General features: G+C 37.4%; 1 pseudogene; it reads right to left on the reverse strand.

Moving 5' to 3' along the window:
• Positions 1 to 12,886: 12,886 nt before the first annotated feature.
• Positions 12,887 to 13,405, reverse strand: LOC124233535 (mitochondrial import inner membrane translocase subunit Tim17-A-like; annotated as a pseudogene).
• Between the last annotated feature and the right edge of the window lie 2,723 nt (positions 13,406 to 16,128).

Consider the following 16,128-nt stretch of genomic DNA (forward strand, 5'->3'; position numbering starts at 1 on the left):
GAAATTATTATTACAAAAACAACAGCAGTTATTGTTGCTATTAATAAAAATGCATGTATTCTGAAGGCCTGGGCCCCAAAGACAAAAAGGAATATTTTTTCTTCTATAAAGTTCTATACATTACAACATTCCCTTGTAGATATGATCTGTTTCCTAAAGGAGAAGGAAATAACATCATCTGGGTTCCTAGGACATTACTTTTTCCTTCAGCTCATTTTATTTATTTATCCCAGTCACAATCTTTTTGTTAATCTTTTTGTAACATTTTGGTATACTTCCTTGGCTTTCTCTTTAGTCCTTATTGAAACAAGTTTTCTCTTCATGCAATCATGAATAAACTTATTCTTATTTCTATTCAGTAATGTAAACACTGTCTTTTAAAACATTATGATAGGGGCTGGCCCCATGGCCGAGTGGTTAAGGTCATGTGCTCTGCTTCAGCAGCCCAGGGTTTCGCTGGTTTGGATCCTGGGCGCGGACATGGCACCACTCATCAAGCCATGCTGAGGGGGCATCCCACATGCCACAACTAGAAGGACCCACAACTAAAAATATACAACTATGTACTGGGAGGCTTTGGGGAGAAAAAGGAAAAATAAAATCTTTAAAAAAAACCCAAAACATGATACATTTTAGGATGAAAATGAATAAATAGCAAGAGACAAGAGAAGGTGGCCTGTGAATAAATAAATAAATGATGATGCAAAGTTAATGGAAACACTCAGGAGCCTCAGCTTATGATTCCTCATAATCTAAAAATCCAAAGGGCAAATACACCACGTTTATTGATGATAAACTGCTATTTGTTAGACATGAACCCTTCCAGGGAGGAGGGGTATTATCATTTACTAAATGCACAGTTCAAGTTTTACTGGTACTAAGATAATACATGTGATGCCGTTAATTCCATCATAGAAATGTGACCCAAGTATGAGAATGTATCCTAAGAACAATTACATAGTAATAAAAATAATACTCTGGTTTTTTTTGGTAAAGATTGGCACCTGAGCTAACAAGTGTTGCCGATCTTCATTTTTTTTTCCTGCTTTTCTCTCCCCAAATCCCCCCAGCACATAGTTGTGTATTTCTAGTTGTAGGTCCTTCTAGGTGTGGCATGTGGGACGCCGCCTCAACGTGGCCTGACGAGTGGTGCCATGTCCGCGCCCAGAATCTGAACCAGTGAAACCCTGGGCCGCGGGAAGTGGAGCGTGCGAACTTAACCACTTCGCCACGGGGCTGACCCCAAATAATACTCTATTAAACATACTTGCTGCTGTATATATACAAAAAGTATTCCACTTCTAGGAGATTTATGCACATTGAAATGACTAATCATGACTCTCCACATGTGCAAAAGAATTAGGAACCATCTAAAACTTCCCTAAAAATACAAGAACTTGCCTGTTTAGGTCTCTAGTGATATAATCCTGCTTATATCTTTGATAAGCACAATTAACAGAATGCTGACTCTATTAGAAAGTAGCTCAACGCTCAAAGCTGCCCTGCACCCTCAATTTCCAAACTCCAACCACTTATCCACATGGATCCCATCATCATGAAATAAAGATTTTGGTGTACTTAGAGTTATTTTCCCATACATATTTAACAATCTAGTTTTTGTGTGCGTGTGCAAATAAAATTAGGTTCATATTATAGTTGTCTTACAGCCTGTGTTAATTTGTTAAAATTTATCATACAAAGAGTTTTAGAAAATATTTATGTACACTTTAAAGAACAATAAGATAATCACCGATTTACTCACCAACCAGGTTAAGAATGACATCATTATCAGACTTTAGAAGCTGTCTGTGGGCCACTTCCTGATTGTATCCCCTCCCTTGGCCCCACAGATAATCACCATCGTTAATTTTGTGTTAATTATGCCCTTGTCTTTCTCTATTATGATACTATTTATACACGTACTCCTAAAAACTCAGTAGCTTGATTGTGCCTGATTTTGAATTTAATATAATGGAATATTGTATGCTTTCTTTTCTGACTTGCTTCATTCTTTAATGTGCTTTTGGGATTCATTCACAGTGATGCCTTAGCTGTAGTTCATTTTCAGCTGAAAAAGGTATATACTTTGTATATACTTGTATGAATATACCAGTTTAGCCATTCGTTTCCAGTTTCTAAAAATTACATATAATGCTGCTATGAACAAATTTTTAACATGTCTCCTGGTGCATGTATAGAAGAGTTCCTCTATTAAATATAGGGAAGTGGAAGTGTTGGATGGTAGGTACGTGCAGTCAGCTTTACAGACAACACAAACTGTGTCCTAAGTAGCGGTACCAATTTAGATTCTCAGCACCAGTGGGCGGGAGAGGACTGTGCACTGCAGCCTAGCCAGTTTTTTTTTTTTTTTAAATATCTGCTAATCTGGTAGATAAAGATGGTACTCTATTATAGTTTAAATTGGCACTTTCTTGATTAAGAGTGTGAGCCCGTTTTTCATATATTTATCGGCCATTTGAGTATCTGCTTTTATGTGAGACATATATAATTAAAAATTTTCTAGCAGCCACATTAAAAAAGTGAAAGGAAACAAATGAAATCAATTTTAGTCATGTTTTTCAATTTAACTGAAAATATTTTGATTTCAACATGTTTTCAATATAAAAATTCTTAAGAAGATATTGTACGTTCTTTTTTTTTTGGTACTAAGTCTTTGAAATATGGTGTGTATTTTACATTTACAGTACATCTCAATTGAGACAAGCCGCATTTCAAGTGCTCAAAGCCACAGTGGCTTGTGGCTATCCTACTGGGCAGCGCAATTTAGATACTAAGCCTTTGCCAGGTAGATTTACTGTAAATATCTTCTATCAGTGTGGGGCTTCTTTTTTAACTGCTTTATCTTTTCATGAATCAAAATTATGAAATTTAACTTGTCAAATATATTTATAATTTCCTTTATGGTCTGCATTTTCCTTAACTGGTTTAAAAAAACCCTTCACTTTCCTTGGGTCATAAAGATATACAACTATATTGTCTATTAAAAGTTTTGCAGTTGGCAAATAACATGGTTATGTATGTAGAAAATCCAAAGGAATCAACAACAAAAAAAGTTACTAAAATAAGTGAATTTAGCAAGGTTGCCTTTTTTGAGATCAGTATATGAAAATATATTGCATTTCTACATACTAAAACAAACCACCGGAAATTAAGAAAAATTCCATTAACAAATAGCAACAAAAATATAAAATATTTAGGAATAAATTTGACAAGATGTGCAAGATCTGTACACTAAAAACTACAAAACATTGCAGAGAAATATTAGACTAAATAATGCAGAGATATACCGTGTTTATGGGTTTATTGCTAAAGATATCAATTTTTCCAAAATTGATCTGTAGAGTCAACACAAACCCAATCAAAATCCCAGTAGGCTTTTTGTAATTGACAAGCTAATTCTAAAATTCATAGGGAATTGTAAGGACCTAAATAGCCAAGACAACTTTGCCTCCATCTTAGCATCCCATTGGGGGTTCGTGTACAGTCCTTAGAGATGACTGCTGCATGTACATCCCCTCAGAACCTTTCTGATGTGAAGCCAACCAAACTATCTTCTGCGTGGACTAGCTGGTCCTGACTTCTGGGATGGACTCTGCCGTGGGTGGAGGGGGCTGGGGCTGCTGCTTCTGGATATTCCTGACAGAAACCCAGTCTTGGCTCTGAACAATCCTCCAAAGGTTGTTCATTCACCTGCTCTGCCTCTTGGTAGGAATCCCTCTCATTAAATGTATCCCCCTTAGCCACAGGTGATCCCTTCCAAGACCCCCAGTGGATGCCTGAAACCGTGGATAGTACCGAACCCTATATATACTGTTTCTTCCTGTACATGCATACCTATGATAAAGTTTAATTTATAAATTAGGCACAGAAAGAGGTTAACAACAATAACTAATAATAAAATAGAACAATTCTAACAATATACTGGTAATAGAAGTTACTGTAGATCTTAGCAACCTCAGCATATGATTTTTTTTCTTTCCTTATTAAGTCGAGAACTTTCACCTTTTCACTTAGAGGAAGCACTTTATGGCTTCTCTTTGGCATATCCGAATTGCCGGCATCGCCACTCTTGCGTTTTGGGACCATTATGAAGTAAAATAAGGGTTACTTGAACACAAGCACTGTGATACCACGACAGTTGTTCTGATAACCAAGACAACTACTAAGTGACTATCAGGCAGGTAGTGTACACAGAATGGATAGGCTAGACAAAGGGATGATTCATGTCCTGGACAGGATGGAGCAGGGTGGTGTGAGATTTTATCACGTTACTCAGAACAGCACACGCTTTAAAACTTATGAATTGTTTATTTCTAGAATTTTCCATTTAATATTTTTGGATCACAGTTGATTGCAGGTAACTGAAACCATGGAAACTGAAACCATTTTGGACCACAGTTGATCACAGGTAACTGAAACCATGGATGAGGGGGGGACTACTGTAATTTCTTAGGGTCATTCAGCTAAGCAGCAACATACTTTCAAAACAAATGATCTCAGAACATTATCTCAGAACAGAAGCAAAAAGAAACTTTAACCCTAAAATTGACCCCCATTCTAATAACTTTCCTTTTATCTCAATGGGCCCATTCAGGTTGGCAGGTATAGGACTCTTGTGTGCTTTGTTCAAGAGGAGGGACTGTGGAGAACCGTGAACATTTTCTGCTCTGAACTTACACCTACTCCCTTGTTCTCTGGTACTGAGAAACTAACCCACTCCCTCTAAATTCCTCCTTTGAGCCAACAGCTCCTAGAAAAGGAGGTAATGGCCTGCAACAGCCAAACTGCAAGGAAAAAACTCATTTCTGCAAGATTGCAACACCTGTCTGACCAACACCCACCAACCCTGCAGCTGGCGCTTGGCCACTTTTGTCTCTTTTCCTCTGTAAAATCCTCTCTTCATTTTCAGAGAGAGACTTCCTTTGAGTATGCTCTCTGTTACAACTACTTGAACAAAGTACTTTTTCTGTTGCATTGTGAGATTCAGAGAACTTTTGAGCAACTGACAGAATTTTACTCTCATTCTTGAAAGATATTTTCACTGGGTATAGAATTATAAATTGATGTGTATTTTCTCTCAGCATATTGAGGATATAATTCAATTCAATTCTGGATTCTGTTGAGAAATAAGCTGTAGGTCTAATTGCTCTTGCCTTGAAGATGATTTCTTCTTCCACCCTTTTAAACTGCTTCTATGATTTTCTCCCTCTCTTTGTTGTTATGCAATTTCACACCAATGTGTTTAGGGTGGATATCGTCTTACTTATACTGCTTGGGACGCTTAGGGCTTCTTAAAGCTGTGGATTCAAATATTCTAGAATATTTTCAGTTATCAGATCTTCAAATACTGCCTCTTCCCCATTCCCTCTATTTTCTCCTTATAGAACTCTGATTTGAAGTATACCAAACTTCTTATCCTAACCTCTCTTATATCCTGATCTCTCATATTCTTTGTCTTTGTGTTTCTTTAGACTTTGTTCAGGATAACATGCTCATATCTGTCCTCCAGTACATTAACTGTAAGTCAAATCTGCTGATAAATCTATAGAACCAAATTTTAAACTTAATTTATCATATATTTCTTTTCTAGAATTTGATAATTATTTAAAAAATCTGCTACTCCTTGCTTGCATTTTCAAAATCCTCTTTTATTTTTAAAATATATCAACCACGGTTATTCTATATTTGTCTAACAAACCCCACACCTGAAATCTCTGCAGGGCCATTACTGCTATCTTGTGTTTTATTGACTTGATTTTTGTTCATGGTGCCCTAGTACCTTTGTATTTTTTGTGATTTGGACTGTGAACTGCTCGTTTTCCTGGAATTTTAGACACCTGGGGGCTGCTGTAGAACTGGAACCACTTTAGAAAAAATCTTCAGCTGGAGATTTTTACAGACACAGGTGGCATGAATTCAGGCTGAAGCCCATGTAAGGGCTGACTTCTGGTTTTAAATTCCTGGGATAGGGCATTTCCCCTCTGTCCATGCAAGGGTTGTGAAAGGAAAGTTTCCTTGTTGTCCTTTTTTGCACTGGAACATTTTTTTCTTTAACAACAGCTTTACTGAAATATAATTCTTATGCCATAAAACTCATCATTTTAAAGTATATAATTCAGTGATTTTTAGTACATTCACAGAGTTGTGCAACCACTACCACTATCTAATTTTAGAACATTTTCATCACTCCAAAAAGAAACTCCATCCCCGTTAGCAGTCACTTCCCAGTCCTTCCTTCCCCTAGCCCCTGACAACCACTAATCCACTTTCTGTGTCTATGGATTTGCTTATTATGGACACTTTATAGAAATGGAATCATATTGTATGTGGCCTTTTAAAAGTGGCTTCTTTCACTTAAGATAATATTTAAAGGTTATATATGGCCACTTTCATATTTCATTCACTCTCACAATTCAGGGTATAGCCCTTGACATCCTAACTTTACCTGAGTGTGACCTTGTGATTAAGTTTTGGCCATTAGAATGTGAGCAGAAATAAGGTATTTCACTTCTAGGTCATTTTCTTAAAGGAAAGCTGCTTGCCTTCTTTTTCCTTTTTCCCCACTTCCATAGTCTGGCACAAGGTCTTGGTGATGGTGAGTTGGCTGAAACTACGTAAAGAGTATAGTCTTCAAATTAACAGAGAAAGAGAGTGGAGACCTAGCTCCCTGATCATCTTCTGGTGCACAGCCACAGGGTTAGTACCTCTGAAATACTGAAATTTATTGAAATAAACTTCTCTGTTGAGGTTGGTCTTTCAGTTATAACAGTTTAGCCTGTGTGCTAACGTAATGAGAACACAGTGTCATTTATTTTGTCATTTGCCTACTGATTATTATTCCAATATTTTTAATAATACTATTGCTGCCATGAACATATATATCTTCGACTTCCTCTCCAATTATCTCCTTATAACACAATTCTAGAAGTAGGGTTGCTCGTTACCTATAATGTGTGGACATTATTAAGCCTCTTGACACATGTCTACAAATTTCCATTTAGAAAGACGTCTTGTTTTACTCTCAACATCAGTGCAGAAGAGTGCTTTGTTTGCTCACTTAAAAAAACTTAAAAGATAATAACCTAAAAAGTGCTATTTGGTAACCTGCCTAGGGTAAATAATAGTAAGTAAAGAATAGTGAAAACTATTCATTTTATTATTTGTATAAGTTCTGATGCTAACAAAACAACAACACACCTCTCTTCTAGTGACTTAAAGTAAGCATCCCTAAGCCTTTCAACTGGGAAACAATGGTAAAAATTGTATTATGTTTGCAATATAATTATCTTTAAATACATTGAAAATGCTAACATTTTCAGCATACGCTGAACTTATTTTGGATTTCTGACTTGCATTTCCTGAGCTATATTTATAATGTTATTTTCCCATTTCAGCTCAATATTTTCTCATTTATATTGTGGTTCTGTAACAGAAAATGGTTTTCTCTTTTCATAAGCAACAGCAATTGTGAAAAATATTGTAAGTGATGATTCGACACAAAACGAGGAGCTAATCCAATAACCCATCTCTTCTAAAGTAGCTAAATATTTCAGTGGGTTTCACAAAGATGATGAAGACAACAGCAACCCTAATTTTTGTTGTCTCATGTTGGTAGCTTTTATTCTGTAAGAATGATAAATACCATCAGATAATCTAATCATAGTCCAAGATGCAAGTGTGCTTTAAAATAGAAGTTAATGAATACATGTTATAGGCCAGTTACAGTAAACACAGATATACACAAACACTGAAAACCAGTCATGAGTCAACCTACACATCCCATCCATATGAATATAAAAGCTATCGTTTTCATTAAAATCTACCTCAAACATGATTTTTATTCAGAGCTGTGGGAGGCAGCCTGCAGGATGTCCCTCAATGATCCCACCTCATGGTACTCATGCCCTTGTGTAGCTCCCACTGAATAACCTATGTAACTATTATTGTGGAATGATGGAGCATGACTTCTGAAGCTAGTTAATAAAAGATATTATGACTTCTGCCTGCCTCTCCCACATCACTCGCTCTGGAAACCAGCTGCCATGTCATGAGGACACTCAAGCAGCTTAATAGGGAGCTCCACAGGAAGAGAAAATACAGCCTGACTGACAACCAGCATTGACTGGCCAGCTGCAGTCAAGCCTTCAAATGACAGCAATCTCTGAGTGACACTGAACCAGAACGTCTCAGCTAAGTTGTTTCTGGATTCCTGATCCATAGAAACTGTATGGCACAATAAGTGCTTATTGTTTGAAGCTGCAAAGGTTTAGGGTTATTTGTTACATAACCTGAAGAAGAAACTGAAAACAAAAGGTGACACCTTGATAGTAAATTAAAATCTATATTCCCAAGCAACTTTTGATTCATCAAAAATTTATAACATCCCTATCATATATAAGAAGAGTCCTTTAACTTCTAACTGTAAAGCTGGTGCTTCTCTCCTGCGTAGACCGTCCAGCCTTCTGTGTTCAGCCTCCTTGCAAGGCACATACATACACCTCCCAGGACCCCCCACCCCAGGCTAGTGCAAAGGCAGAGGAGAGACTCACGAGATACATCAGCTCCATTCTGGGCTTTCCTGAGCTCTCAGTACATTTCCCATAACACCTCTGTATAACCATAAAAACCTCTCATACTCTTTTAGCACTAAATGAAGCTTAAAATACTTTATAAATGGTCCCCAAAATAAATCAGGGTAATGAAACAAAGGTACTGCCTGTCTTCAAATTATATGCAATTGCACCATCCCTACTCCCCATTCCCACCTCAGGAAAGGCACAACCACCTGGAGAATGGCAATGATGTTTTTAAATTTCAAAATTAACTTTAATTTCAAAATTCAAGAAAATTGACGTTCTTTAATTTTGAACATTAGCACCCCCATGGTACACTTTTATAGGGACTGATCCAGAGTCATCTCTAAAATTACAGTAAAAATAAGCTTCACTTCCACGGCCGCTGGCAGAGTAAACCAAAGAAAGGAAACAAGTATGACAGCTCAAAAAAAAATCTGAAGTTTAGCTAGCAGCTGGGTCAAAAAGATTGGAAAAATCAAGGCTACAAATTGGTCTGTACAACTAATAGCAATTCAAAAGGTGGAAAATGCATCTCAGTGAAATGCAGCAACTGAGTGATTTTAAAGTAAGGCCTATTATACAAAAAACATGCTCAGAGACCAAGACAGATAATATCTTCACAGCACTCAAGTCTGACAACTGAGGCGGGTTGGCTGAATCATGAGGTCACATGACTCAGAAAGAAACTTGGTAGAACTTTCAGCTCATTGGTCCAGAGAGAATCAAATTTATAACAACATAATTTGTAAACTGTCAGAATCCTTAGAGTATGAATTTGTTCCCAATCTGCAGTGGAGCAGCTGATACATACAAAATACATAATGAAGATTGATGCCCAGCTTTTTCTGTGGTTCCATGAAAAACAGATCCTTGCTGAGAAAACTTATATACAGTATTTATTGTAATATTTAGTTGGACCTATTCCAATCTTCTTAGGACATGACAAAAATCAGGGCAACTCTAAAACTGCCATTGAGCTTCCCTACCCAGGCATCCATCTTCAAATCCTTGGCATTTTTGCAGAAAGGTAGTTGGTACTGACATGCTTTGAATGAAATTTGTAAACAGAAGAAATATTCGTGGCTAAAATCTCTTCTGGGAATGGTATAAATTGGAATGCAAAGTATGCTGAGTAAGATTTCGCAGGGCTATTTCCAAGGGGGGCAGGCTTGGAAGAACTGGGGCTGCCGTGGGTAGCAGAGTCAGAAACAAACATAGAAGCTCCCCCAGAGATGATGACAATCTACTTGAGAGGGCCAACTTGGTGGCCTAGCCTAATTTCCCCTGGTACAAAGATAAGATTCAAAATTGGTAATAGTCCATTTTAAGATTATTTAAAAGGCAGCTGAATAAAAAGATTACTAGAGCAGAAAAATTCACCAAAGGTACCAGTGCTGGGAGCAAGAGGATTTAATTGGGAGTCAGCTGACTTATTTTCTTGTCCCAGCTCAGCCATTAATTAATTGGTCTTGTAAGCTTTAGCAAATCATTTAAAACGTCTGGGATTTGGTTTCCTCATCTGTATAATGAGAGGACAGGACAAGAATCTGGGACTTACTAGTTTGTACAAAATCAATATTGTGTTGAGGAAGATTCTCAGGCTGCTTGGAAACCCATTAGGAAAGGAGACGGTAATCAATTAGTAATGTCTGCCAGGACAAGGTGTGGTGGAAGAATGGCTGGAGAAGTGCACAGCCATTAGACTCTATCATCTTTAAGGGCACTTACAACTAGAACATTCTATCATTTATTCATTGAACACCACTAGCCAGAAGACCCATTGACAGGTTATTTCAACAAAACTACACCTTTAGGAAATATAAAGAGCTGAGTAACAAACAGAAAGAAAATTCTTTATTGTTAAAGACTGTTAATTCAAAGAGGTAACAATGACTGTATCAAAGCAATGGATGTTCAATTAAAAAAAAAATAAACAATTTTAAAAAATGGTAAGTACTAGGTTACACAGATACACAGATAAAACTCCAAGATCATGATCAGAAGATGGCTTTGCATTTCACAGGCCTGAGGCAATATTAACTGTCACAGGTATAAGAGCTGTCATAGGTATAATAGCAAGTACTTCATTAAAGCCCCTATACTTGGCCTGTTACATCATTGTAAAATTCTAAACAGCTAGAGCAGCATTTTAAAACTGATGTAAGCTTTACATCGTAAATTTGAAAAGAAAATGCAATAAGAAATAGAGCGGGCAATGGACTGCCACATTTTTAATCAGTAGCATTGCCACTGTTATTAATCTATTTCTCAAGTGCTATCAGTTAACAAAAGCTTAGTTAAAAATGTAGATTAATCAAACAACAAATCAGAAATGATTTAAAGTAATTTTAGGCCAGACAATTTACACATTCATAAAAAATACTTTAAAGTACTTTTTGATGAAGTTGTAAAAAAATAGAAGTATAGGGAAACCACACTGAAATGAATTCAAATGCATTTCTTTATGAGACTTAGCACTAAGTTATCTGACCATAGTGGATGGCCTGTCCTTGGATCAAGGGTATGTGAAACCCAGTGGCAAGAGAATATGTTAATGATAAATATCAATATCACTGACTTTTTCAAGGTAATAAAACCTGCTTAAGTCCATATGATAGTTTGAGCTTTACTTGAACACTGAAAATAAAATAAAATTGCTATTCAAAAAAATAAGCAAAATCTGTCTTCATAAATTCTTGGAAACCTAGATTACGCTAATATATTTTTTCTAATAAACATCACCAAATATCATTTTGTAATAGAATGAACAAAACTATAAACATTTAAGGTCTCTTTTTTTTCTTTTGGTCCCAGAATCCATCTTTAAGCATCTGAATGGGAACAATATTTTTCTTACTTCCAAGCTAATCTTTTAAAACTCTGATTTTGGATTTACTTTTAAATCTATTAAATACATATGTTGTTTGAGATTTTCTGGCTCTAGGGATAGTGTTAAGTTATTCTGACATATCTTTGGCCTTAAAATAGGTTGCTATTTGTAACACTGGAAACAATGGACTAAATTATTTACCCATTGAAAAAAAAATATTTTTTGAGCCAGGTACCATTCTAGGTGCTAGAGCAGTGAACAATACAGAAGTTTCTGTCTGCACAGTTTATATTCTAGCAGTTGAAGATAGCTAGTAAATAAGGAAGCAAATAAATAATTTCAGGTAGTGGTAGTTGACATGAAGAAAAAAATACCAGAGTGATAAGACAGAGAAAAATGAAGTGGAATCAGGCATTTGACTAGCTAGTCAGGGAAAGGAGAGCCAGCTTCATGAGGATGTGACACGTATGACTGCACAGAACCCCACAATTAGAAGAGCTGACACATGGTTTAATGCTCTGCTGTCACTTCCTGAAACTTTTAATAAGAGGCCTTGCACGTTCCTTTTACACTGAGCCCTATGTAGCCAGGTCTTGCAGAGAAGTACGATTGTGTTTTTTTTAAAAAACATTTTATTCAAGCACCCAGTAAACATCAAACCTCCAGTGCTCCCCCACCTTCTGTGAATTCTTCTCATGTAGACATGGGTCTACCGGAAGGAAGTTGTGTCTGCTGACGGCTCCGATGGTGAAGAATGACGACACAGTGGCCTCAAAGGTACAGAGAGTTTTGTATCTGACATCCTTAAAACCAAGACACAGGGTATTTTACTTCCAAAGTGAAGAGTGCGTGTTCCGCCCTAGCTGTCAATCCAGAAAGTATGCACTACGGAAGGATCCATGTGGACTCGGCACAGTTCTTCTCATACACGATCTCCCTTGAGTGAGGGGGGAGTCTAACTACAAAACGTGCCATTTTCAAAGCACTCATTTAAAGCATTATTATTATTATTTCAAAGCATTATTTCAAGTGTGTGAGGATGAAAAGTAGAACTCTGCAACTTATCTTAAAAGAAAGCGCAAGTTCCAGGAGTTTTTGTTGTCTGACTAACAGAACATGCAAATTCAGGCAGTGAGGTCCTCAAGGAATGACATGCATCTTTCCCTGTTGTCTGCCCTGTGGTCCTGTATCTCCTAAGCACTTATTATATTTCCTTTAAAGATATAAGACACTTACTTTGCTTACAAATGCAATCCAAGTGTGAATAAATAAATGTATTATCTCTTAACACCCCCCTTCCATGTTCCTTTAAATAGAAAAATGTGCTAAATGTCCCTTCATATCCTGTTGGGCGACAGCTGTCCCACCTATGGTTTTAAAAACAGACTGTAACTCGATCTTCTGAAATCCTTTCTTGAACTGCAGCTCATTCTGTTGAAGAAGTCCTGGGAAAGAAGTCCTATTGATATTGTTGGTAGTCTCCAAAAGGTGAGGACGGTAATTGGGCTGAAGGCAACTGGGAGGGGTTTTCAGCAAACTGAGGACCACTGGGAAATTGTGCGGAGGCAAATCTTGTCAACAAGATACCAGCTCCTTCAGTTAAAGCTAGGAGAATGCCACCCATCGCGGCTGACCCGACCATGGCCACTGGTCCATTTCTCCTGGCCAGGATGGCTCCTGTTAAGGCACCACTTGTGATGGAGTTCCAGGGGGTCTTCCTTCCCTCTGACCTGAACCATACTGGAGTCAATCATGGAAAGCTCCCCAAACTGCAAAGCTCCCTCCCAGCTGCGGAGCCCTGGTTTTAGCAGCTGTCAAACTCGTGTGCAGTCTGTGGTTTACTCCCACTGGAGAATTGCGAAAGCCTTTGATTGCTTGAAAGATACCACCACCTATAGTATCTATCGTAAAGGCCCCCCCCCCACCCCCAGTCATCCACAATTTGCCAGGGGCATGGCTCCCATGCATACTCCTCCATCTTGGCTCCAGCAGCCGAGAAGTAAGGTCTGAATGACAAAAAGGGGCTAGATCTATGCGACAACAGTGGAAGGACATTCTTTGAGAGGGAACAGCGATATTCTGTTGCTGCAAAACAGCAGGGTGTCTCAATCTTGACATATTTGAGAAACAGAAAGAAGACTAAGTCGATTGATGCATGGAAGTAAGAGAAATGCAGTGGTAGCAGATGAGGCCAGAGAAGTACTTAAGGGCCAGTTCATATAGTCTTGTAGGAGACTGGATTTTTATGTACGCACAAGGATAGTGTACCTGATGATAAGGCGTATGAAAAGAAAAATCCACCCACTGGCAGAGAGACACGAGAAAACGTGTCTGTTTTGGTGTAAACTGAGGTTGAAACACTATATATTATGTGCTTGTGTGGGTGTATGTCTTGTGAATATATATACACACATATGTATATAACTATATATATTTAACTATCTTGAGCATTTATATCCATAGACCAAATATCATATCCGATTGAGGTTTCTTAGTGTACGATGAATAATCTAGGAATGTCCAATTAGAGGCACTAACACAAAAATATGTCCTAGGACAGTTAACCTAGTAGAAGGGCAACTCAACCAGAGTGGAGTTAACCAAGATCACTACATATGAAAAGAGGCCTCACTGTCGTTATCTTCCATGGGCCCCCTGGGATACTAGGAAGACAGAAATTTCTAAATTTATTTGTAATAACGTTTGGAAAAGAGGAGGAATGTACAGCCACCCCACGGGCCCCCACCTAAAGTACAGGGCACAGGGCAACCACTCTAGGTGCCCTTTTACGGGACCAGCCTGCAGGCTGGTGACAGTCCTGCAGTATCTAACAGAAGCAAATGCAAAAACATCTCTGGAACGACAAGCTCTTAACTCAGGCTATACAGGGCTGCCACAGATAAAACTGTTTAGAAAATGAACTTACGTTACAATTACACAGAACACATAAGGAAACAGTCTACTGTGATCAGTTGCCAGTAGATGATAACAGCAGACAACAACAAATAGAATCAGAGTTGCAAAAACTTTAGACTGTCAAACTATCACCTAGAAGCAAAAAATTAAGCATGATTCAATGATTTAAATGAGATATCTAAAATACGCAAAAATGAAACACTATAAAAATATTCAGATTTGAAAAAGAATCAAATATAACATCAAAAAATATCTATAGTCATAGAAAAAAACCCTTCATAGATGTGCTAATCAGCAGATTAGACCTCGTGAAGAAACTTAGAGAACTGGAGGAAGGATCTGAGAAAATTCCCCAGAACATGACACTAAGAAAGATGACGTAAGAGACAGAGAGGGCAGAGGTCAACAGGCCCGTCACTGGAATGCCAGAAAGACAGAAGCCGGAGAGCTTGAGGAGGGACAATATTAGAAGACACAGTGTCTGGGAGTTTTTCATAACTGATGAAAAACAACACTCTCCATATTTAGAAAGAACATTTACTCCTTAGCAGGATAAATAAAATTAAATTTGCATCAAGGGATGTCACTGTGAAACTACGGAATCCTAAAGAAAAGGACCAGAGCTTAAAAGCATCCAAAGATGGCAAAGACCACTTCAAAAGGAAAGAACCCCCTGGTGGCAGACCGTTCAGAAGACCCTGGAATAATACTTTGAAAGTACGGGGACAAAAGAAGCGTCAGTCTAGATTTCTCGCTCTAGGTTACCAGGATTTAAGAGGGACAGAAAAATAAAGTAAAGTTTCAGATAAAGCTTGGGAGACTCTACCACGAATACTCTTGCAGAAAAGCTTCTAAGGATACAGAATATGTATATTTCTTCTTACATATTCGTATATCTATGAACATGAGCTCAGAAAATAGAAAAAGATGAAACAAGAAATTATGAACAAAAAACTAGTGTGAATGTGCATAAATGTAAACAAGCTGTGACTTGAAGAGACAGCTGGTTAGAATGGTGGGAAAAAAACACCATATATGCTCTTGAGAAGACACATAAACATATGGATGCAGACAGTTGCAATATTTATGAAGAAAAAAGATATAACAAATATTAACAAAAAGAAAACTGGTGAAACTACACAATAATAGACATAATGGATGTTAAGGCAAAGATAGTTATTAAGGATTAAGGGTACTTAATAATAAAGGGTTCATTTCATCACAAAAATATAATAGTTCTAATCTTGTAAATGCCTGATTGAATATACTTCAAGCTATAGAAGGCAACACTGCAGGATGTCAAAGAAAAACTGACAACTTCATAATCATAATGATAGAGTTTAACATTCATTCTCAGAAACTGTTAGATTAATAATAATAATAATCTGTCAAAACCAATTTATTTACCAAACTAATGTAATGCTTATTAAATAGCTTTAGTATTCCCTGATTCCTCTGCTCTTAGCTTATTCTGCCACTTGTGGTAATGCAAGATAAAATAAAGGTGATACAGATTGGGTAATTAACTGATTTACCCAAGAAATATTTACTACAGGACCTCGAGGCTCCAGGCACTGTTCTAGTCTATGGTGTCACAGCACTAACAGAAAAGGTCACTGCTCTCCTGGAGCTTACATTCTAGATGGGCACACAGAAAACTAACAGATAACCATATAAAACGTTAAATGTGTATATTTAGACATTAAATGTCAACATAGTATTATAAATACTAAAAAGAAAATTAAAGCAGAGTGAGTAGTGCAGGAGTTGGGTGCATAGTTTGTT

This window comes from Equus quagga, unplaced genomic scaffold (genome assembly GCF_021613505.1).
Source record: "Equus quagga isolate Etosha38 unplaced genomic scaffold, UCLA_HA_Equagga_1.0 204433_RagTag, whole genome shotgun sequence".
In the NCBI taxonomy this organism is placed as follows: domain Eukaryota; kingdom Metazoa; phylum Chordata; class Mammalia; order Perissodactyla; family Equidae; genus Equus; species Equus quagga.